Below are 25,224 nucleotides of genomic sequence, written 5' to 3'. Positions count from 1 at the left end.
TTGCCAGCTCCTGGCTCATACTGTGCCTTTCAGGAACTACTTGCCTCACTGATGCTTCTTGCCTTGGGCCTTTAATTTTTGGATGTTAAGCAGTAGCTAAATATATGCTTAATGCAAATGTCATTGATCTTTAAATGTAAGGGATTATGAAACCCTCTTGGGTACTGTGAATGCCTGCTCCATACTCATTCTGTGTCTTTCAGGAACTACTTACCTCCCTGCCCTCAGGCCATGGGCCTTCAATTTTTGAATGTTTAGCAGTAGCTAAATACATGCTTAATGCAAATTTCAACATTGATCTTTAAATGTAAGGGGATGGTTATGAAACCCTCTTGGGTACTGCGAATCACTTCTCCTGAATCATTCTGTGTCTTTCGGGAACTACTTGCCTCCCTGATGCCTCTGGCCTTGGGCCTTCAATTTTTGGATGTTTTGCAGTAGCTATATACATGCTTAATGCAAATTTCAGCATTGATCTTTAAATGTAAGGGGTTTGGTTATGAAACCCTCTTGGGTACTGCGAATGACTGCTCCTGACTCATTCTGTGTCTTTCAGGAAATAATTGCCTCCCTGATGCCTCAGGCCTTGGGCCTTACATTTTTGGAAGTTTAGCAGTAGCTAATACATGCTTAATGCAAATTTCAATGATCTTTACATTTTCGGCGCTCTGCTAGGGCCTTCTCCTACTCTGCCTGGGCCGATCCGAGGACCTCACTAAACCATCCAATCGGTAGTAGAGACATGCGGTGTGTAATGAACCCGAGCTTATGACCGGCGCTTAGTTGTGATTCTTCTTTCCTGGCAAATAATTGCAATCCCTGATCCCCATTGCGAACAGGGTTCAGCGGGTTACCCGCACCTGTCGGTGAAAGATAGACACACGCCGGTCCGTTTAGTGTAGTGCGCGTGCAACCCCGGACATCTGAGGGCATAACACACCTGTTATTGCTCGATCTCGCGAGTGATCGTGCAATGTAAGGGGTTATTAAAGCCTCTTGGGTACTGCTGATGCCTACTCCTGACTGCTCCTGTGTCTTTCAGGAACTACTTGACTTCATGATGCTTCTGAGCTTGGGCATTTAATTTTAGGATTTTGAAATACATACATACATGCTTAATTTAAATTTCAACATTTATGGTGCAATGTATGGGGTTATTAAACACTCTTGGGTAGTGTTTTTTTCAAATTTTCTGATAATTATCACAGTAATAAACTTGAATTTTCCACAATAATAACCATTACACCATTGAACGATTGTTGCGTGTGATTTTTTAAGTAAAATAAAAAAAAAAAAATACGCAGAGGGATGAACTCTGCTTGTTTATTTCATAAAAAATTATTTTATAGAAGAATGTCTTTTGGTGGTCCACCGTCCTGCATTATAGAGTCTTCTGGACTCTTGGATATGCGCTTGTTCTTAAACAACGGTACAAAAACCAAAAATGGCTGGTCAGGGCTATGGAGACGTTGCGCCTACATCTTACGGCCACATGAGCCCTGTGGGTGCTTGTCGGGGACACAAATTTTGATTTAAATTTCAAATAAAAAAATCACACATTTCAATGGTCTCCTCATGCTGCAGCCAACTCCAGGCTGCGTCATTCTGGTAATATACAGAGAGCACTCGCTGTCAAAAATGTTTGTTTTTTTTATTAGGGATTGTGAAGCTTTGGTGTGTACTCATGCATCAGCCAACTCCAGCCTGTGTCATTCAGGCAATATATGGTTTACTGATGGTGCTGCTGGGCCTGGGTCTGGGAATTTCAAATTTTCTCATAGGTAGCACCCGCTATCCATAAGTCTTCTTCATAAATTTCTACAATTGTTGGTTTTTTTTGGAGGGATTGTGAAGCCCTAGTGTGTACTCATGCATCAGCCAACTCCAGTCTGTGTCATTCAGGCAACATATAGGTAGCACCCGCTGTCCTAAATATTCTTAAAATAATTTTAAAAATGGTTGTTTTTTCTTTGGGATTCTGAAGCCCTACTCAATGCTGCTTCCTGCTACACTCTGTCAGCCCGTTGGTCCTGCGACAGTGTGCTACTCCGCCTCCACATCCTCCACTGTGTCTTAAGCCTCCACTGCCCGGACAAGTCTCAGTGGCCCTTCAGCATACCATGTGTGCTGGTCACGGCGGTGTCACGCTGTTCTTCACATGGTTTGCCTTGGCGAAAAGTCTTGGAAACATTGCCAGTCAGGGCAATGGAGACATTTCGCCTAAATCTCACGGCCACATGAGCCCTGTGGGGGCTTGTTGGATTTGGTCCTTCGTACCCACACGCTGGGGTCCGGGACATGCAAAGGTTGTTTTAAATTTCAAATCAAAAAATTATGGCGCTGCTGGGCCTGGGTGTTGTTGTGGTGTTTTTTGGGGGGGATTGTGAAGCCCTGGTGTGAACTCGTGCATCAGCCAACTCCATGCTGTGTCATTCAGGCAATATATGGGTTACTGATGCCGCTATGGGGCCTGGGTCTGTTAATTTCAAATTTTCTCATTGGTAGCACCCGCTATCTAAAATCTTTTTCAAAAATTTCTAAAATTGTGGTGTTTTTTGGGGGGGATTGTGAAGCCCTGGTGTGAACTCGTGCATCAGCCAACTCCAGGCTGTGTCATTCAGGCAATATATGGGTTACTGATGCCGCTGTGGGGCCTGGGTCTGGTAATTTCAAATTTTCTCATAGGTAGCACCCGCTAAATCTTTTTCAAAAATTTCTAAAATTGTAGTGTTTTTGGGGGGGAATTGTCAAGCCTTTTGGTGTACTCGTGAATCAGCCAATTCCAGGCTGTGTCATTCAGGCAATATATGCTTTACTGATGTGGCTGTGGGGGTTGTTGGATTTGGTCCTTCGTACCCACACGATGGGGTCCGGGACACTCAAAGTTTGTTTTAATTTTCAAATAAAAAAATTATGGCGCTGCTGGGCCTGGGTCTGGTAATTTCACATTTTCTCATAGGTAGCACCCGCTATCCAAAATCTTTTCCAAAAATTTCTAAAATTGTAGTGTTTTTTGGGAGGGATTGTGAAGCCCTGGTGTGTACTGGTACATCAGCCAACTCCAGGCTGTGTCATTCAGGCAATATATGGGTTACTGATGCTGCTGTGGGGCCTGGGTCTTGGAATTTCACATTTTCTCATAGGTAGCACCCGCTATCCAAAATCTTCGGTTTAAATTTCTTAATTCATCTTTTAATCTTAGGGATTGTGAAGGCCTAGTGCCTACTCATGCTGCTGGCAACTCCGGGCTGTGCCATTCATCCACTATATGGTCTCCTCATTCTGACAACATGTCCGTGCTGTGTCATTCAGCCACTATATGGTGTCCTCATGCTGCCAACACCTCCACGCTGTGCCATTCAGCCACTATATGGTCTCCTCATGTTGCCAACACCTCCACGCTGTGTCATTCAGCCACTATATGGTGTCCTCATGCTTCAGCTTCATCCAAGCTGTGTCATTAAGCCACTATATGGTGTCCTCATGCTGCCAACACCTCCACACTGTGCCATTCAGCAACTATATGGTGTCCTCATGCTGCCAACGCCTCCATTCTGTGTCATTCAGCCACTATATGGTGTACTCATGCTTCAGCCTCATCCAAGCTGTGTCATTCTGCCACTATATGGTGTTCTCATGCTGCCAACACCTCCACGCTGTGCCATTCAGCCACTAAATGGTCTCCTCATGCTGCCAACACCTCCACGCTGTCATTCAGTCACTATATGGTCTCCTGACACTGATGCCACCACCAGGCTCTGTCATTGTGCTGCTGTGCGGCAGTGATTCTAAAAGCGATGCCGGTAATCTGCATATTATTCTGAATAACAGTATTATTTCACTACCCCAGCACACTCCATATGCGTTTTAGAACACAGCAAAGTGTTCTATACCCCTATAGAGGCTGTATGTAGGCTAGAAATAGCCTTTTTTAATATAGATTTGTCGCGAAAAAAATCAGATCGAAACAAACTCTATCGAAAAATTCGCCGAATCGGCCAAATCAAATTTTTTAAAAGTTCGCTCATCTCTACTAATAACTATTAATTTGAAGGTTGAAAATACACACTGCACACCTTGTGAATTTTAGGACTCGTACATGCTGTCGTGCCCACTAAATCTTAAAATTAATGATGTGTTAAAATAGAATAAGGCACAAAATAATTGTGTAAGTATTTTTACAGACTACGTAAATAACCCATATGTGGCTCTAAAATTTTTCCTTAAAAAAAAAAAAAAAAAAAGAAACATCCATAGTAATACAGCTTCATGCACATTTTGGGGTGGGCAACTGGGCAACGTACCGAGACATTTTTTTTTTGTGGCTTCACTATTGTTTGTGCCTATAGTATGTTTTTAATATTTTTTAATTTCCGAGGAGGGTGGATGGGTTGTTGCAGGATAGTTGGAGTGCAGCTATTTAGTGCCAGGCAGGCCAGTCAGGGCGTCACCCGATGCGGTACGTCCCCCATCCCCGTCACTCTCTAGCAACGCTGCTGGTAATAAAGGGAAGATAAAGAACTTCGGCTATTAACATAAGGGAAAAATTTTCAGCTTTAAAAAATGCTTTTGTAAGCCGGTTTCCCCGGTTTTGCTTACGTGTGATTTATTTATCAAGGTCCTGCGACTATTTAATAAATAGGTCGCATGTAAGCAAAAGTAAGTAAAAAAAAAAATTGTCATATAAAAGCCATACGTTTGAAAAAAGAATGATGAATCTCCTATAACATAATGTGTGGTCAAATATATACTGTATATTCAGTTGCCTTTTCTGGACTATTGTAACTAGAAACCAGACTCACCATACAATGCAATGGACAGTCCAGATCTGTGAATGTGTCAATGGCTGGAAGATCTGACCAATCAGAATGGACATTTCACTGGTAAAACACCTGTATTACTGAAGTGCATGCACTGACTGGCTGTCTGGTAGCGCCCCCTACATTACAGGGAGGTATTACATGTTCTGTACTACTTTTTAACCTGTGCCACGGTTAGCTGCTCCTTTGGACACCAGGTGAGGGCGGCTCCATTTTACTTTTTTGGGTCACTGTATGTACTATACAGGACCCTGAAGAAGCTGCTGTCCTCTACATAGATAGTGATTACAGCTCCCAGCAGATCTTTTTTTTACTTTAATATGAAAGGACTTGCTTTATCTGCATTTTCGTCCGAAAATAGCTATTTTGGGGAAATGCCGAAACAACAAAAAATTTGCCGATAATGACCCACCTCCCCTGCCAGCCCAGAGAACAAGTTACAAACACTGCCAGTGCCAGAGGCGTAGAGTGGGGGTGCAGGGGGGGCTGGCCGCACCGGGCGCAACATCTGGGGGGGCGCGCTCTCCAGGATAGGAATACTTCTTTTTATGTGCCCGGGCCGGCTCCTGTGTGTGGCTGCAGGCGGGGGCCTCCAGCTGTTGTGAAACTACAACTCCCAGCATTCCCGGACCGGCAAAGGCTGTCCGGGCATGCTGGGAGATGTTGTTTCACAACAGCTGGAGGCCCCCTGGTTTTTAGTATACAGTATTAGTTTTTATATGCTCTGGTTGGCCCGGGCACATAAAAAGAAGTATTCCTATCCCGGACATCCCTGTGTCCCGAAAAATCTTGTCCGCCGATCACTTACCAGGCCCCGGCCAGCGCGCGTTCTCCTGCGACGATCCTTCGGTCCTTCGCTTCTCTGCCTCTATAGTTGTACGCATGGCACGGGACGTCCCGTGCGTACAACCATAGAGACGCAGGAAGACCGCAGGATTGTCGCAGGAGAACGCGCGCTGGCCGGGGCCTGGTAAGTGACCGGCAGTGCGTCATCTTCTTCAGTGTTCCGGTCACCGCTCCTCTGGTTCCGGCACCTACTGCTATGGTCCATAGGCTATAGCAGTAGATGTGACCCCGGGCCGGAGCAGCGGTGACCTGATCACTGTGGGGGCAGCAGTGCAGACATACAGCCTCCAGCCATACACTGTATATGGCTGGAAGCTGTATGTCTGTGGGGTGGGGGGAAGCTGCCTACTATTGTGGGGGAACTGCTGACCTAATGTGGGGGGGAGCTGCCTACAAATGTGGGGGGAGCTGCCTAATATTGTTGGGGGGAGCTGCCTAATATTGTGGGGGAACTGCCTACTATTGTGGGGAACCTGCTACTATTGTGGTGGAAATGCTGACCTAATGTGGGGGAGCTGCCTACTATTGTGGGGGAACTGCCTACTATTGTTGGGGAGCTGCCTATTAATGTGGGGGAGCTGCCTACTATTGTGGGGGAGCTGCCTACTATTGTTGGGGAGCTGCCTATTAATGTAGGGGAGCTGCCTACTATTGTTGGGGAGCTGCCTATTAATGTGGGGGAGCTGCCTATTATTGTGGGGGAGCTGCCTACTATTGTGGGGGAGCTGCCTTTTAATGTGGGGGAACTCCCGACCTAATGTGGGGGAGCTGGCAATCTAATGTGGGGAATCTAATCTAATGAGCGGAGCGCAGCATTTTTCAAGAAGACGGGGAAGAGTCATTTTCGGTATCGGTTTCGGAGGAACATTTTTTTTATTTCGGTTTCGTTTCGGTTCTGAAATTTCCATTTCGGTGCACCTCTATGCAATTATCAAGTTTCCGTAGAGTTATGGTCTTAACATACAATGGTTGTCCTGGAACCAATTAAAGGGGTACTCTGGTAGAAAACTTTTTTTTTTAATCAACTGGTACAAGAAAGTTAAACAGATTTCTAAATTACTTCTATTTAAATATCTTAATCCTTCAGCTGCTGTATACTACAGAGGAAGTATCTTTTCTTTTTGAATTTCTTTTCTGTCTGACCACAGTGCTCTCTGCTGACACATTTGTCTTATGTCAGGAGCTGTCCAGAGCAGGATAGGTTTGCTATTGGGATTTGCCCCAGCTCTGGAGAGTTCCTGGCATGGAAAGAGGTGTCAGCAGAGAGCACTGTGGTCAGACAGAAAAGAAATTCAAAAATAAAAGAACTTCCTCTGTAGTATACAGCATCTGACAAGTACTGGAAGGAGTAAGATTTTTAAATAGAAGTAATTTACAAATCTGTTTAGCTTTCTGGCACAAAAAAATGTTTACTACTGTAGGACCCCTTTAACCCCTTGGGGACGCAGCCCTTTATGACCTTAAGGACCAGAGCATTTTTTGCACATCTGACCACTGTCACTTTATGCATTAATTATTCTGGGATGCTTTTACTTATGAATTTGATTCCGAGAATTTTTTTTCGTGACATATTCTACTTTATGTCAGAGGTTAATTTTCATTGATACTTGCATAATTTCTTGTTGAAAAATTTCAAAATTTCATGAAAATTCATAAAATGTAGCATTTTTTTTAAACTTTGAAGCTTTCTGCTTTTAAGGAAAATGGATATTCCAAATAAATTATACATTAATTCGCATTTACCATATGTCTACTTTATGTTTGCATCCTAAAGTAGAAATGTTTTTCCTTTCTGAAGACATTAGAGGGCTTCAAAGTTTATCAGCAATTTTAAAATTTTTCATGAAAATTTCAAAATCTGAATTTTTCAGGGACCAGTTAAGTTTTGAAGGGAATTTAAGGATCCTTATGTTAGAAAAACCCCATAATGGACCCCATTATGAAAACTGCACTCCTCAACGTATTCAAAATGACATGCAGAAAGTTTGTTAACCCTTTAGGTGTTTCACAGGAACAGCAGAAAAATGGAGGAGAAAATAAAAAAATCTTCATTTTTTAAAATAACATGTTCTTGTAGACCCATATTTTTAATTTTTACAAAGGGTAAAAGGATAAAAAGCCCACCAAAATTTGTTATCCCATTTCCATCTAGTATGGAAGTACCTCATATGTGGACGTAAAGTGCTCTGTGGGTATACTAGAGGGCCCAGAAGAGAAGGAGCGACAATGGGATTTTGGAGAGCGAATTTTACTGAAATGGTTTTTGGGGGGCATATCGCTTTTAGGTACATGGAGCCTGAACAGCAAAAAAACACCCACATGGCACACTATTTGGGAAACTATACCCCTCAAGGACTGTAACAAGTGGTACAGTGAGCCTTAACCTCCTGAGTGGTATTCCCGAGCGTGACTCGGGGTTAATTTTCCCTGCCAGGATCGGTAACCCCGAGTCACGCTCGGGGTAGAATTACAGAGTTCCCGGCCGGGCTGCACGATATATCGCAAAAGCAATGCGATATAGCGATGCGGCCCCCGGGAAAACTTGCGATTATCTGCTCTGGACGGCTCCCGTTGCGGGGGTCGGCCAGAGCAGGTAAAGAAAAATACTAAAAGTCAGTGTTTCCCTACCAGGGGGCATCCAGCTGTTGCAAAACTACAACTCTCAGCATGCCCGAACAGCCAAAGGCTGTCCGGGCATGCTGGGAGTAGTAGTTTCACAACAGCTGGAGGTACCCTGTCAGAAAAACACCGAGCTAAATGTAAAAGGAAAAAGTAGTAAAATAAAAAAACCTTTTGCTCACCTAGTCCCGGTCCCTGCAGATGTTGTTCCCCTCCGTGCGCTCTGGTCCCTGCTCTATTCATCTTACAGGACCTTTCCCTTTTCAGCCAATCACAGGCCGCAGTGGTGTAAAGCCTGTGATTGGCTGAAGGGGAAAGGGCTTGTCCTGCAGCAAATACACTAGGTTTGAAATCTGCCCGGCAAACCCAGTGTATCCTGCTGCAGGACAAGAAGATGACAAGGGGGGGGGGGAAGAATGTGACAAAGGGGGAATGTGACAGAGGGGGGGGGATGTGACAAGGGGGGGGGGGAATGTGACATGAAGGGGGGGGGGGAATATGAAAGGGGGGAATGTGACAAGGGGGGGGGGAATGTGACAAGAGGGCAGAATGTGACATGGGAGGGGGAATGTGACATGAATGGGGGGATGTGACAAGGGGGGGATTTGACAGGGGGAGGGGAATGTAACATGAAGGGGGAGAATGTGACAAGAGGGGGAATGTGACAGGGGGGAATTGTGACAAGGGGGGGAATGTGACAAGGGGGGGGATGTGACAAGGGGGGGAATGTGACAAGGGGGGAATGTGACAAGGGGGGGAATGTGACAAGGGGGGGAATGTGACAGGGGGGGGGAATGTGACAAGGGAGGGAATGTGACAGGGGGGGGGGAATGTGACAAGGGAGGGAATGTGACAGGGGGGGAATGTGACAAGGGAGGGAATGTGACAGGGGGGGAATGTGACAAGGGGGGAATGTGACAAGGGGGGAATGTGACAGGGGGGGAATGTGACAGGGGGGGAATGTGACAAGGGGGGAAGAATGTGACAGGGGGGGAATGTGACAAGGGGGGTAGAATGTGACAAGGAGGGGGGAGAATGTGACGGGGGGGATGTGACAAGGGAGAGGGGGAATGTGACAAGGGAGGGGGAATGTGACAAGGGAGGGGGAATGTGATGGGGGAGATGTGAAATGGGCGGGGGGGAGATGTGAGATTCAGTGCAAAAAATTGTACCGCTTTTGGTACAAATTTCCAGAAAGAATCATACCGCCAGGGAGGTTAACACCCCACAGGTGATTGACGAACTTTCATTAAAGTGGGACGTGAAAATTAAAAATCTGATTTTTTTCACAAAAATGCTGATGTTACCCCAAATTTTTCGTTTTCACAAGGTGTAATAGATGAAAATGTCCCCCAAAATGTGTAACCCCATTTCTCTCGAGTAAGGAAATATCTCATATGTGGATGTAAAGGACTCTAGAGGGTGCACTAGAGGGCTCAGAAGAGAAGGAGCGACAATGGGATTTTGGAAAGAGAATTTTGCTGAAATGATTTTTGGCCCACATGGTGCCAGAACAGCAAAAAAAAAAAAAAAAAAAAAACACTATTTGGGAAACTACACCCTTCAAGGAACATAACAAGGGGTACAGTGAACCTTAACACCTCACAGGTAATTGACACATTTTGACTAAATTGAACGTGAAAATGAAAAATGTGATTTTTTTGTCACTATGAAGCTGGTGTTACCCTAAATTTGCAATTTTACTAGGGGTAACAGGAAAAAAAGCCCTCCAAAATTTGTAATAGTATTTTTTCTGAGCATGGAAATACCCCATATGCGGATGTATAGTGCTCTGTGGGCACAATACAGGGCTCAGAAGGGAAAGAGCGCCATTGGGCTTTTGGATAGAGAATTCGGTTGGAATGGAATCTGGGTGCCATGTGTGTTTACATAGGCCCTGTGCTGCCACAACAGTGTACCCCCCCCACATGTGACCCCATTTTGGAAACTACACCCCTCACAGAATGTAATAAAGGGTACAGTGAGTAGTTACACCGCACAGGTGTCTGATAGATTCTTGGAACAGTGGGCCGTGCAAATGAAAAATGACATGTACCCCTTATTACATTATTTGAGGGGTGCAGTTTCTGAAATGGGGTTGCATGTCATAAACCCAATATCACTTATAGAAGAGGTCCCAATCTCAGAGACATTCTAGTACATAGCCATCTACAAGAACCGAGGACATCAAGAGCAATTTGGCTACCAGCTAGACCCCAGGGGTCATTCCCCTGTGGACATTGCACCTTCTGCAAATACATCACCAAAACTAAATTTTTTACCAACCATGTAGATGGCCATGTGTATACAATTTTTTACTTTATAAATTGCACAAGCAGGAATGTCATTTATGCTATCCAATTTGACTGACCAAAAATTTACGTGGGCAAAACAACGCAAGAATTACGTCGATGCATCAGTAAACATATCAGTTCAATTAGAACTCAAACTGATACCCCTCTGGCCAGACATATGAAAGGTCTGGGCCATAAGACAAATGAAGATGGGACCCAGAAAGGGAGACATGGATAGCATCCTTTTGAGAGAAGAAGCTAGGTGGATTTATCGTCTTAAATGTAGGAGCCCACTCGGCTTAAATGAAGGTTTTTCTTTTTCTGCATTTTTGGAATAATCCACTATATATATATATATATATATATATATATATATATATATATAAATTCTGACCACACACGTACAGTGGGGCCACACCACCATGGCCTATTGAGCTTATATAAAAATAAAAAATGTTTTATAATCTTATTCGTTTGTTATAGTAACATCCCATATAATCCAACAGTTGACACATTCACACTCTATGACGAGTTTAAGTATATTAGATAACAGGGAACAATTCTGAACATCTATGAAAACATATACCTTTAAACATACTTACCTGCTGGAGACCTTTTTGGTCATTGTGATCGGTGTGGTGTGCTGTCTGACACAATTAGTGCTTATTCTATACAGAGACTGACAATTCATTTAGCTACATATTGATATCCAACTAAGCTCTAAGTATGAGATTATATAGCAATAATACTCCCTCCCCCCTTTAGTCACTCACGCACAACCAACCTTACACATCTTAGTTTAACTTTATATATGGACACATATATCTGTTTTCATAATAAACGGTCCCTTATCACTTACATCCTAATTGTACATGTTCTGTGGCATATAATCATTTTTTGGTATTCAAACGTTAACTTAAAGAAATGATTAATATTCTGCTATATGGAAGGAGTGATTTGCACCCTTAAAGGTAGAGTACAGATCCTATGGAGACTCATATATTAACATTAACAACTGTCTTTATAATTATATAATTTCTGTGTGTAAAGTTTAATACATAAATATGCACACGTTTTTGTGAATTTATAGCTATATGTGATACTTCCACTATGCATATATTATGCACTACTTATACAAGCAAAGAATTCAATGCAACTCCTTAGCAACTTAGCATCATTACACATACTCAGATACAGACTAGGGTAACTGCATTAACCTCTTCAGGACACGGGGCGTATGGATACACCCTGCATTCCAAGTCCTTAAGGAGCGAGGGCGTATCCATACGCCCGTGGGAAATCCGGTCCCCACTGCTAGCCGGTTGGGGACTGGAGCCGGATGCCTGCTGAAATCATTCAGCAGGCACCCCGGCACATCGCCCAGGGAGGTCCTGAGACCCCATCATGTCGGCGATCGGAGAAAATTGCATGTCAATTCAGACATGCGATTTTCTCAAATTTCGGGGCTGATCGGGTCTCTGGTGACCCAATCACCCAGAAAATAGGGCTGATCGGAGTTGTCAGCAACAGCCCCAATCAGCCTAAGGGATAGGAGTGAGGTCGCAGAGCTGCGATCTCCTCCTATCCCCTGACATTAGTCAGAACGGAGTTCTGACCAATGGCAGCGCAGGACAGGGGTTGCCATGGCAACCCCCCATTCTGCCCGCCCCTGGATGTTGAGGGGATCTGGGAAGAAGATGGAGGCCGTACCTGCAGGATAAGATGCCTGGGGACCCGGGATCTTCGCTGGAGCCTGCTGGATACTTGCTCAGGTAGGGAATCGATGGTGGGAGGGGGGGGGGGGGGGGGGTATTGAAAGTGAAAATAAAACGATCTTTACTGTGACAACCACTAGGAAGGCCAAACTGCAACTCCCAGCATGCCCAGACAGCAAGGCTGTCTGGGCATGCTGGGAGTTGTAGTTTTGCAACATCTGGAGGGTCCCAGTTTGGAGACCACTGTTACAGTGGTGCCCAAACGGTAGCCCTCCAGATGTTGCCAAACTACAACTCTCAGCATGCCTCGACTGTCCAGGCATGCTGGGAGTTGTAGTTCTGTAACATCTGTCCCTTCAGATTTAGCAATTTTCATGAAATTTTTGAAAATTGCTGCTCTACTTTGAAGCCCTCTAATTTTTTCAAAAAGCAAAAATATGTCCATTTTATGATGCCAACATAAAGTGGACATATTGTATTTGTGAAGAAAAATAAAATTTATTGTGAATATCCATTTTCCTTACAAGCAGAGAGCTTCAAAGTTAGAAAAATGCAACATTTTCATGAAATTTGGGGATTTTTCCCCAAAAAAGGATGCAAGTAACACCGAAAATTTACCACCAATATAAAGTAGAATATGTCACGAAAAAATCATTATCAGAATATTCGGTAAAAGCGTTTTCGCGTTATTAATTTGTAAAGTGACGGTGGTCAGAATTGCGAAAAAGGGCTCAGTCCTTAAGGTGAAAAAGGGCGGCGTCCTTAAGGGGTTAATTATTGCATGCATATCAAGACTCCAAACTCTATTTCTACTAAGTGCAGCCATCTGGCTATCCTTGGGCAAATACCTACAAGCAAGATTGTCACAACTATACACAGAGCTGAAAATGTATGCTTGGTGTTATGATATGTGTGCTCCGGTCGTCCATAGGTGTTATGTTGGAACTGGATACTAATCTAATAAGAATGCTGTTTCACAAATGACTGTTGACAACGGTTGCCCTAGGTGATTGCAATACAAGACGAAGGAGTGTGTTATTATATACTGAAGCTGTGTGTGCAGAGTCTGCTACTGCATCTTTTGAGTGCTACGCATGAGGACATGTCCTTGGGATTTACAGAGTATATACACGGAGACACTTTAAGATCATCACTTCTAGCTACTTAGCTTTAAAAGTGTGAGATGCATTGAAATCTAATGTGAACTGCTACGTAGAGACTCTTGACGTCACTAACTATCTCAATGGAACAGATGTGAGCCCACTATCTTTGAGCGGAAACTGTTCAGTGAATGTCTCGCTACTTAAAGGGGTTATTCAGGAAAAAACTTTTTCTTTTAAATATCAACTGGATCCAGAAAGTTAAACTGATTTGTAAATTACTTCTATTAAAAAAATCTTAATCCTTTCAGTACTTATGAGCTTCTGAAGCTGAGTTGTTCTTTTCTTTCTAAGTGCTCTCTGATGACACGTGTCTCGGGACCCACCCAGTTTAGAAGCAAATCCCCATAGCAAACCTCTTCTAAACTGGGCGGTTCCCGAAACACGTGTCATCAGAGAGCTCTTAGACAGAAAAGAACAACTCAACTTCAGAAGCTCATAAGTACTGAAAGGATTAAGATTTTTTAATAGAAGTAATTTACAAATCTGTTTAACTTTCTGGACCCAGTTGATATATATATATATATATATATAAGTTTTTTTCCTGTATAACCCCTTTAATGCAACATAGATACGGAGTGTCTGTTTAGATGTATAGAAGGATCTGCTACATGGTGGTACTCTGAATCAGAGTTATGTAGTAATTGGAGATTTTCCTATCCTTGGTGATGGAAAATATAGATTTTATGAAAGACAGGAGGCGAGCATTATATTGCATGACTTTCTTTACTGCAAATATATAGCAGCCATATTAAACATGCTTCAACAAGTAATCAAGAAAAAACTTTAGGTACGCAGGTGTAGCATTACAGGTAGATACAACCAAGCATGCTAGATATAGTAACAACCAATGAGCACGTAGCCCAGGTGATATAAGGTCTCCACTGACAGGATTTATTGGGTTGGCCACCAAGGAGTGATGAGAACAATGGTCGATTTCTGCAGGAGAGTCTGAAACAGGACCCTGGGAATAAGGTTGAAAGGAGGGAACGCATAGAGCGTTTGGGAAGGCCAAGTCTGAAGAAGTGCGTCTACCCCCAGAGCTTCTGGGTCTGGGCGCCAACTGTAAAATAGTGGAAGCTGACGGTTGAGACGAGAAGCGAATAAGTCCAGATGAATGGAGACCCCAAAGGAGTTTGATTTGTTGAAAAATTTGAGGATCTAACTTCCAGTCGCTGGAATCCACAAGATAACGAGAATTCCAGTCTGCTACAATGTTGGATAGCCCGGGGAGATATTCCGCCTTCAGAATAATGTCTCTGTCCAGGCAGAAGTGCCAAAGATCTTTCGTAAGATTGGCGAGGATTTCCGATTTGGTTCCACCTAGGCGATTTATATGTTGGACAGCAGATATGTTGTCCATACGTAATAGAATGCAGCAATGCAATACATCTTTCGCAAAGCTTTTTAGGGCGAAGAATCCCGCAAGAAATTCGAGACAATTGATATGGAGAATTGATTCTGAGGGGGACCATTTGCCTCCTGTGGATAGAGAACCGAAGCGAGCTCCCCATCCGGAGAGACTGGCATCAGATTCCAGAATAATGTCTGGACGGAAGGAAAATATCGTTTTCCCATTCCATTGTTGTATATTTTGAAGCCACCAAAGAAGTTCTTCTTTGGCTTCTGGAGACAGATTGATTTCGTCCAAATATGCCAGACCTTCTTGAAGATGTTGAATCTTCAGGCGTTGGAGAGCCCTGTAATGTAGAGGGGCTGGAAATATAGCCTGAATAGAGGCTGAAAGAAGACCCACAACTCTGGCGATGGATCGAAGAGACATCCGATCCTTGTTGAGAAGGGATCGGATCTCTTTTCAAATAGTCTTCAACTTTTTTGGAGGGAGACTTATGAGAGTCGAACGAGTATTGATAAGGAAAACCAAGAATTCTAATTCTTGGGATGGAAGAAGTATAGATTTGTCGTAATTGATGAGGAAACCGAGATCGGTTAGAAGGGATAAGGTCCATTCCATATAAAGATATGCTAGATGGACTGATGATGCCATAATGAGTATGTACTCCAGATGAATTATTAGACGAACTCCACGTGAACGGAGGAGAGCCACCACAGGTTTCATCAATTTTGTGAAACACCAAGGGGCTGATGAAAGCCCAAAGGGAAGGCAAGTGAATTGCCATTTCTTGTTGTTCCAATAAAATTGGAGAAAGGGTTGAGAAAGTGGATGGATGTGAACCGTGAGGTCGATTTTGATCAACCAATCCCCTTGTTGAAGGAGGTCTCTGAGGAGATGGATTCCCTCCATTTTGAAATGACGGTATTGAACGAAATTGTCCAAGATTTTTAGATTTATGACTGGTCTGTGACCGCCATCCTTCTCTTTTACTATAAAGAGGTTGCTGATAAAACCTGGTGATTGTAGTTGAACCTGTATGATGGCATTTTTTGTGTGTAGGTCTGTCACTTCTGAGTTTACTAGTGTTTGGTCTTCCTTTGAGAATTGTATCGGGTGTGGAAGATGAGATTGAATTGGATTGGTCATAAATTCTATTTGAAAACCCTTCACTGTAGAAAGATCTGAAGAAATTATCTCCCAATTTAGGGAAAAATAAAGGAGTCTTCCTCCTACTGGAGGGTGGGAAAAATGAGGTTGACTCACCTGTTGGCCTTGATCTTGAAGCGCCTCTCTGACCTCTTGCCCTCCAAGGGCATCCCCGATAGGGAAAGAAGGGTGGTGGTTGAGGAGGAGGGGGGATGTAGACAGTTCTGTCATGTGGCTGTTGGGGGCCTCTGTATTGAGTTCTGCTGTGAGAGGCTCGGCTGGGAAAACGGCCTCTACTTTTCCCAGCCCGTCCAAAAATTTTACTAGAAAAAACTTTATTCAAGGAAGATTGAGCCTTGTCAAGGCTTGAAAATAGTCCAACATATTTAGAAATTTCTTTAATGAAATTATCACCGAATAGAAACCCTTCGGTTGGGGTGGTAGGTTCAGAGGTCGCTAAATGTGTGAGCTGGGGATCCAGCTTCATGAGAATGGAGCGACGTCTTTCCGTATTAAAAGCCTGATTCGCATTACCGAATAGGCACATGGCTCTGTGAGCCCATCCCCTGACAGTGGGGACATCAAGAGTAGTTTTGTTAACATATGCTTGTTCAATAATGTCCAATAATTTAGACAGAGGACCAAGTACGTCCAGGAATTTATCTTGGCATGCCTTGAAACTACAGTCGATGCCTTTTTTGTTTTTTTCCCCAATTTTTGTAAATATTTTATTAAGATTGGGTCTAACTCTGGCGTTTGAGCCATATTAAAGGATAATGAGGGTCTTGGGCATTCTGCCCGAAGCTTATTTCTAGCTTTTCTGTCTAATCCCTTATCCAATGAGATATTAAATTCTCCACCTCCGTATTCGGAGTCCATTCACTTGATCTGGGATGAGAAATCTGTGATGGATCAAAAAAGGGTAATCCCAGTCCGTCAATGACGGCTGAATCTGAGGTATTATGATCCTCAGGGTTTGTGTCACTGCCTTCCGTATCTATAGTGTTATAGGAAGGGTCATTTGATTCTGAATCATCAGATTGGTCATCAGAGTCGTCAGAAATATGTTCAGAAAAAGAATTTGGTTTGTTGCATTTTGAGGCTTTAGGACCCCGTTTATTTAACTCTGCCTCTCGGGTAGAGGGTTGAAGATGCGACGCATGGGCATCTGTGTGATGTCTGCATGAGGGGTGCATGTCATCAGATATGTCTTGACCCACAGAAGTATGTTCATTAACCGGGTCGTCATTATGGTATGGCCTCTTTTTTGCACGACTCTTAGACCTGTGCGCAGTTTGCGCCTGTTGAGCCGAAAACTGTGTTAAAGTTTGGGCAACAGATTTAGCAAGTGTCTCTTGTATAGATATCATAGCAGAGGATACTGCTGTTTTGACTGATCTGGCAACAGATTGATCTACCAGTTCATTAATTTGATCGCCAGTTACAAAATTAGACATGGCAGACATAGCTTCTTCAGTGGACATATTATAATACGATAATAATATATATAAGTGCTTTGTAAAATAATCTGAAATTAAATAAATATTTTTATATATATATATATATCAGTCTAATAGAGGTTAGGTACAGTATGGATTATGAAGGAGTCTCTCAGGTACAAATCAAGCTATGAGGTAAAAAAATGTTGTCAAGAAAAATATATCAGGAATAAATGATGAAGGAGGACTGCAATGTCCTAAAAAGGACACAAGAGGGCAGTATTACACAACTTTTCAAAGATTTTTTAGTCAGAAATGTCTGACCAATTACTTCCCTGAGGTGCTGAGTGACGGAGCTGTGAGCGAGTGAGGAGAACAGGGCGGGAACGGCTTAGCTGAGCACCAGCTAAGTCATGTGACCGGAGAGAGGAGGGGAAAATGGAGCTGCATCAGAGACAGACAGAGGCAGCGGCACAATCGTTGGAAAAGATAAAATATGTGAAATGGGGGCAGTAGCGATGTGAGAACCAGGTACTAAGAGAAAATGACAGTCGGAAAGTATATGGAAAGTGAATTTATAGTACGGGGGTAGTATATCCCCCGGGAGGAAACCGGAGCCTGTCGGGACAATGATAAAGTATTGTAACAGGGACTAGTAGGACAATTGAGAAAGGGAAATGATGTATGAAAGAAAATAAGTATAGAAAAATATTATAGTGATTAACTTGAAGTACAATAGAGATTGTGGTTGGAATACGCACAGTTGTGATTCTGGATCCAGTTGACTTGTGCAATTATCAGTTTAGTTTGGCAGTATATGGTCAATGTCTGATGACGCAACTGAGCCGCACTGTGTGTACTTAACCCATTGACAGCGTGCACTACATATATGACTCTGGACCAGATGCGGTAGATAGAGGTATCCAATATTGGAAATGTTATCTACTTACAACATGTGTAATTGACTATCAGTATGCAATGCATATAATTGATATGTGGTAGACATTGGTGAGGAGTTATCATGCATGGGTGAGACTGTTATGTGTACATAACCCTCATCTGTGCACTTTGTTATATGTCCCACATGTGGTATAGCCTAGGAGGGATATCGGTTCAAATGTGCACTTGTTCTATTTTTGTGAATTCTGGTTGCGGCTTTTTTCTAGTCTTTTTCTAGTATTGTAAATTTTACCTGTTATACATAAAGCTCATTTTAAGGTTCCCTTTTTTGGTCATAATTTATGCAGATACAGACTTACTCAGGTTTGTAGACTGAGTCTAATGTCATGCGCGATTTTTCGCAATTGCGCAGTGACACTGATACACAACCGGATTCGATTAAGTCCTGAGACATGCGCAGAGTATTTTGCACTTGCGCAATAGGGAACCCACAACTGCAACATCTCTAAGTCCCCTGACATGCGCGATAATCGGTATATGCTCAGTCAGGTTACCGGAGGTAATAAAATCTAAGTTGAATGTCATGCACGGCGCATCTTGATCCTTGCATCTGATTGGAGGAGGGAAGTTCGGTAACAGAAACTGATGTCAGACACTAATGCATTTAAGGAGTATAAGCACGCCCGCTGGCCAATAGCCTCCAGTCCTTTCTGAAGAAGCTTGGGAACAAGTGAAACGTCAAAGGCACTGGCTAATTAGAGTTTTAACTAGCAGCTCCTCAGTCCCTATACTAACAACCAGCAATAGCGCTAAAACCAGAGGGGCCATACTATCAATAGTGCACCCTGGCCAATGTCAGCATGGTTGTTACTCACAAGTTATAATGGGGGAGATTTATTAAAACCTATGCAAAGGAAAAGTTGCCCAGTTGCCCATAGCAACCAATCAGATCTCTTCTTTCATTTTGCAGAGGCCTCGTCAAAAAGGAAAGAAGCGATCGGATTGGTTGCTATGGACAACTGGGCAACTTTTCCTTTGCACAGGTTTTGATAAATCTCCCCCAATATAGGTAGACTGAAGCTGTGGTTTTAAATATTGTGTAGTCTTGACATCTAGTGGACACATTGCTAACTGCACCTCAATTACTCACATTTTATTTGTAATCAATAAAAAGTTAGATTTTAATTCGGAGGGACCTAGTTTAGGGTACCCTTTTTGGGGTTTCCCCTAAAGTTGTTGTTGCATGTGGGGGGGGGGGGGGGAGGGGGGACGACGACGACTGTTCTGGCACCATGGAGCTTTGTAAACGCACATGACCTTCAATTCCAGTCCAATTCTCTTTACTAAAGCCCAATGGCACTCCTTCTCTTCTGAGCCCTGTAGTGCAACCGCAGAGCACTTTATATCCACATATGGGGTATTTCCTTACTCAGAAGAAGTGGGGTTACAATTTTTTGGGGGGGCTTTTTTTCCTATTACCCCTTGTGAAAATGAAAACTTTGGGGTAAACACCAGCATTTTAGTGAAAAAAAATCATATTTTTCATTTTCATGTTCAACTTTAACGAAAATTTGTCAAACACCTGTGGGGTGTTAAGGCTCACTTTACCCCTTGTAACATTCCGTGAGGGGTGTAGTTTTAAAATTGGGGTCACATGTGGGTGTTTTTTTGCATTTATGTCACAACCGCTGTAACCAGCAGCCACCCCTGTGAAAATCCCTGTCTCAAATGTACATGGTGCGCTCTCAATCCTGAGCCCTGTAGTGCGCCCGTAGAGCACTTTACATCCACATATGCAGTATTTCCGAACTCAGGAGGAATTGCGTTACAAATTTTGGGGGTCTTTTTTTCCTTTTATCTCTTGTGTTGTCCCGGTACCGTATCCTATCCGGTACCTTTTATTGTGGGTCCCCATAGGCAGAGTCCCTAGGACGTCGTGGTCCCTATTGTCTTATCCACCCCTAGTCACTTCTCATCCCTATAGTACTTATCCTGTAGCTATTTAGGATTTGTATGTGTAAGATTGTATAAGTGTGAATAGATGGTTAATTACCTGCCCATAGCGTAGCAGAACCTGCGGGTCACATGGTCAGGTGAACTCTATGGTATTTTTGCTTGAGGACCTTTGGAGGTCCTTGTGACGTAGTTAATCCCATCACACTGTGTAACAGTGAATGACGGATGTTCGGACCAATCAGATTAGACCCACCCCTGCCCATATAAGGGAGCGGCGGCCATGTTCTCGCTCTCTTGTTCCTGTGCAAGCAAGCAAGAAGCATCTGCGCTGCTGAGATTAGTGAGTCTAGGCCTGAACCTTGAGGCGACGGCCGATAACTTCTAAATTCTGAGTGTATCAATCCCCACACACTCTGCAAGATCACCGGACCTTATCTATCCCCTAAATCCGGAAGGATCTGCAATAATTACCCTAAATTCAGAGACTATAATTTATTTCAAGGTCCGCAACAATTGTCAGTCATTGAGCTATATAAAGACTGTATTCCTGAAACTGTTATTGTATCTTGGATATACCGCAAGCACTTAAGTAAAGTTACCCAAGTTCAAGTTCATGTACCTTGTGGACCTTCAGTCCTTTTATTACATGCACCTGTCGTTTCTGGGAAGGGCGGCGATAGGCCGGAGAATTACCTCAGCATACTAGCCCTCAGCCTGGCGTCACGAACTATAGGGTTAACATTAACCCCTCATCTACCACAACATCCCAACTACCCAACATCCCCCAAGGCATACCACAAAGCCTTTTTGGCGTTGCACGAACAGGATACGGGTGTGCGCCTAATACAGTCGCCATTAGTGAAAGTGTACTCCCCCCAGAAAACAAACTTTATTTATGTACAGTGACTTACACTCTGGAGTAAGGGGTTGCACACACGGTGCTGTGTGGAGGAAGTGCGCATGTAAAGTAAGGGGGGAGGCGAACAGTACAGCGGAGCTACAAGTTAGCGCTGCACATCCCGGCGCACGTGATCCAGAGACCCGCCCACCGAAGCTCTCGGTGCAGCGGCAGCCATTTTGTTGGAGTCTGGTGCCAGAAACCAACAAAGAGAGACAGTTCACCGCGGGAAAAGGCGCAGAGTGCGACAACGGGCTGGAAGCTGTGAGGAACCGGAGCAGTACAGGAATCTCAGACATCAGATTGCCAAATTGAAGTCCTGCATAGAGTCGCTTCAGCTGCCGATCAACGCACTCAAATTTCAATTAAAGGCTGTTGAGTTTCAGGTCACCGCTCTCAAATTTGAAATCTACGCTCTCAAGTTCCAGATTAGAGAACAACTGCGTATTTCTTTGGGACCTAGGAATTAAAGACCTGTTTAAAGGGCCAGCATACCAAATACAGAGATGTCAGAACCTGCAGTCCCACAGTCCCCACCTGAACTGCAAGGGGGCGATGGTCCAGTGGCCCCACCAATGGGGTCTCCACCCCAAGCCAGAAGAGTGTTGCCGCCTTCACCAACACTTTCGACCTCACAAGGACGTGCTCTGCCTGTGATTCCAGCAAGACCTCCAGCACAGGCGGAACAGGACCCAACAAGTCCACCTTCAGTCTCTCCCTATGTGTTGGGAGCCCCAGTTGCTGCACCTGTCTTCTTGGGGAATCCTGTGCTTCCCACCTACAATGGTGACCCTTTTACATTAAGAGACTTTAAAGAAAAATTCTACAGCCTCTTTGGATTTTATGCACTTTCCCCTCATCAACAGGTACAGCTTCTTCTGGAACAACTCCAGGGACCCGCCTTGGAAGAACTTCGCACCTGGCCAGCGGCTGATAAAACCACAGTGGGACAGATTTTTGAAGGACTTTCTCAAGTGTTTGAATCTCATTCTCCCTCGGAGGTACGCCTCCTACTCTATGAACGGCGCCAGAAGCCAGGTGAAACCCTCCGAGCATATGCAGTGGCTTTGCAGAGCGCATTAGAGGCGGTACAGAAATTGGATGGCATCATGCCCGATCAGGGCAATCGAGTACTGATGGACCGTTTTATAGAAGGGGCGCTAAACAAATGGGACAAGGCCCAACTTAGGATGCTGGCCGTCCAAAATCCTGACATGGCTTTCCCAGCTTTTAAGAGACTTGCGGTTAAAGTAATAGAGTCGGGACCTCAGACATAAGAGACTAGTGTCCCCGCTACTGAATCTCCGGGGCCCGTTCCCCAGCCGCCTGTCCCTTCTCAATCTGCCACGCCAACACCTTCTTCTAGTCCTTGGACAGCTGACTTACAAGACATTAAACAGGACATTAAACAGTTAGCCAAGGCCTTTAAAGAAATGGCTGTACGGCCAAATCCTTCTAGAACTGCAACACCACCGCCTAAGAAGGCTGACATTCGCCCTGTTGCTCCATCTGGTATCCCTCCTGTGAGACCACCTGGAAGTCAGAGACCCGTCTGTAGCTATTGTAACAAGAATGGACACTGGAAGAGTCAATGCTGGGCTTTAAACGGGCATCCCCTGGGGTCGAGGACCGCACCCCAAGAGTAGAGGTTGAAGGTCCAGAATCAACCAGCGACAAGAAGGGACTGTCTATGTATGTAGCTTCTTGTCCTTATGTACAGGTGATGATTGAAGGTATCCGGTTACAAGCTCTGATAGATACTGGGTCTCAGGTATCCACTATTCCACAGGGGGTTTTCTATAAGTACTGGGGCCCAGAAAGGTTGTGTGACCCTCAGGAAGTGGAGTTCAGAGTAATTGCAGGGAACGGGAAACTAGTACCCAGGCATGGTTACTGGGAGCCCACGGTGCAGGTGGAAAAACATGTGTTAGGAAGACAGGGTGTGATTGTCACAAATGTTAGGGATGAGGGGGCAGCTGATTTCATTTTAGGCATGAATATTATGAGGCACTGTTTTCATGATATTGTCTGTGCACTGCATGCATCTCTCCTTCACCTGTCAGCCCCAGGCCGGCGAGCTGCCCAACACCACCTCAAAATCCTCCAAGGAGAACAGAAGTTCGTGAATCATCAAGGATAAATCTGTCGAGTAAGGATTCAAGATATCCTAGCCGTTAATCTACAGCCACAGACGGAGACAGTTATTTGGTGCCGTGCCCGACCCGGGGTGAAAAAATCAAGATTACCAAGCACTCTTGGAACCCCTTCTACTGGAAGATTGTCCCTTGGTGCGAGCTGCTAGAAGCCTGGTAACCGTACGTAATGGGAAGGTTCCAGTGAGACTTATTAATCTCTCTCAAGTTGCGGTCCAACTACCCAAGTATACCCCAGTGGCTACTCTACACCATCTAGACGTCCGAGATGTAGTCTCGAAGTCACATGTGGTCCAACGAGGACCTGACCAGAATCCTGCGGAACCTTGGTGGAGCCAACTACAGATAGGAGGCGAAGATACACCCAAGGAACAGGTGGAAGGAGTCATCCAGGTGGCTAAGAAACATCAAGAAGCTTTCAGCAAGTTCCCCACAGACTTTGGCAGGACCACCATGATCAAACATAGGATTCTCACCGGAGACAATCCACCCATTAAAGAGAGACATCTTCCAAATGTCACTTGCTAAAGCCACAAGTGCACTACCTAGGACATGTCGTCAGTGCTCAAGGAGTCCAGCCTGATCCAGACAAAGTGAGTGCTGTGAAAGAGTGGCCTACACCCAGGACGGTGCGAGACGTCTGAAGTTTCCTGGGGTTTGCTGGATATTACCGGCGCTTCATCCCTCATTTTGCTCAAATTGCTGGACCCTTTACCGAATTACTGAGAGGGACTGCCCGGGATAATTATAATGGGAGGCTTCCCATACAGTGGGCCGAAGAACAAGAAGATGCCTTTCGAGCCCTGAAGTACCTCCTCACGGAACCCCCCATATTGGCGTATCCTGACTATAGCCTGCCGTTCCGTTTATACACAGACGCTAGCTTTGAAGGTCTGGGGGCGGTCTTATCTGAAGTGCAAGATGACAAGGAGAGGGTGATTGCCTATGCCAGCTGGCATCTTTGAGGTGCTGAGAAGAATGATGCTAACTATAGCTCCTTCAAGCTGGAGCTCCTGGCCCTGGTTTGGGCTATTACTGAGAAGTTTAAGGACTATCTGGCTGCTACTCCCATCACGGTCTACACTGATAACAACCCCTTGGCCCATTTGAACACTGCTAAATTGGGAGCTCTTGAACAGCGTTGGGCCTCTCGGTTGGCCAACTATGATTTCAACATTAAGTACTGCAGCGGAAAAACCAATGTTAATGTGGATGTACTTTCACGCATGGCCCGGGAGAAGCACCTCCTACTGAAGATGTGTTGGAAGATGTGGAAATGCCTTCCTTCTACCGAAGGTTCGTGAGCCAGAATGCTCTAACTGCCCAGGCGGGTGACGGACCTGAATCTCCCAAAGTCTCTGAAGATCTATCCACCTGGAAGACTCTTCAGGATGAAAGTAGGGTTATTGGGGACCTCCTTGACTATTGCCTCCACAAGAAAGTGCCTACTCGGGTGCGCAAGGCCCATGGAAACTTTGAATTGAACCGGCTGTGGCGGTAGAGGAATCACCTGTTCCTGCACAAGGGGTTGGTCTACCGAAATTCCCTGGATCCAGTCTCAGGAGACCGCATACACCAGAGTGTGGTTCCAAGGAGGGATGCAGCCATGGTTCTGAATGCCTATCATGATCAATCCGGACACTTCGTGGGTCCATAAGACAGAGATCACAGTCAGAAGGAGATTTTACTGGATTGGGATGTGGGGAGACCGAGAAATGGTGTGCCGAGTGCTCCGTGTGCAACGTGATAAAGAACCCCCGGAGGGACGCAAGAGCCCCTTTGCATCCCATCTGTACAGAAAGGCCGAATCAAATTGTTGCACTGGACCATGTGAAGCTGGCCCTTACTCGATCCGGCTATTGTCATTCTCTAACTATGGTGGATCATTATTCCAAGTGGGTGGTCATGGTCCCCGTCAAGG

General features: G+C 44.5%; 1 protein-coding gene across 2 annotated transcripts in view; it reads right to left on the bottom strand.

The window, feature by feature from the left end:
• Nucleotides 1-25,224, bottom strand: part of LOC130335539 (uncharacterized) — a 125,424-nt gene that overhangs the window by 23,930 nt on the left and 76,270 nt on the right. Inside the window, exon 1 of one of the 2 annotated variants that reach the window (XR_008877275.1) lies at nt 8,468-8,522. The exons of the other annotated variant lie outside the window; for it this stretch is intronic. The gene's annotated coding sequence lies outside the window, so the exon portion shown is untranslated. Of the gene's footprint in view, nt 1-8,467; nt 8,523-25,224 lie in introns of those variants that run through there. 2 annotated transcript variants of the gene reach the window in all.

This window comes from Hyla sarda, chromosome 1 (assembly GCF_029499605.1).
Source record: "Hyla sarda isolate aHylSar1 chromosome 1, aHylSar1.hap1, whole genome shotgun sequence".
Taxonomy (NCBI): Eukaryota; Metazoa; Chordata; class Amphibia; order Anura; family Hylidae; genus Hyla; species Hyla sarda.
Note: the sequence above shows the minus strand (reverse complement) of the source record. Positions and strands in the feature narration are given on the sequence as shown.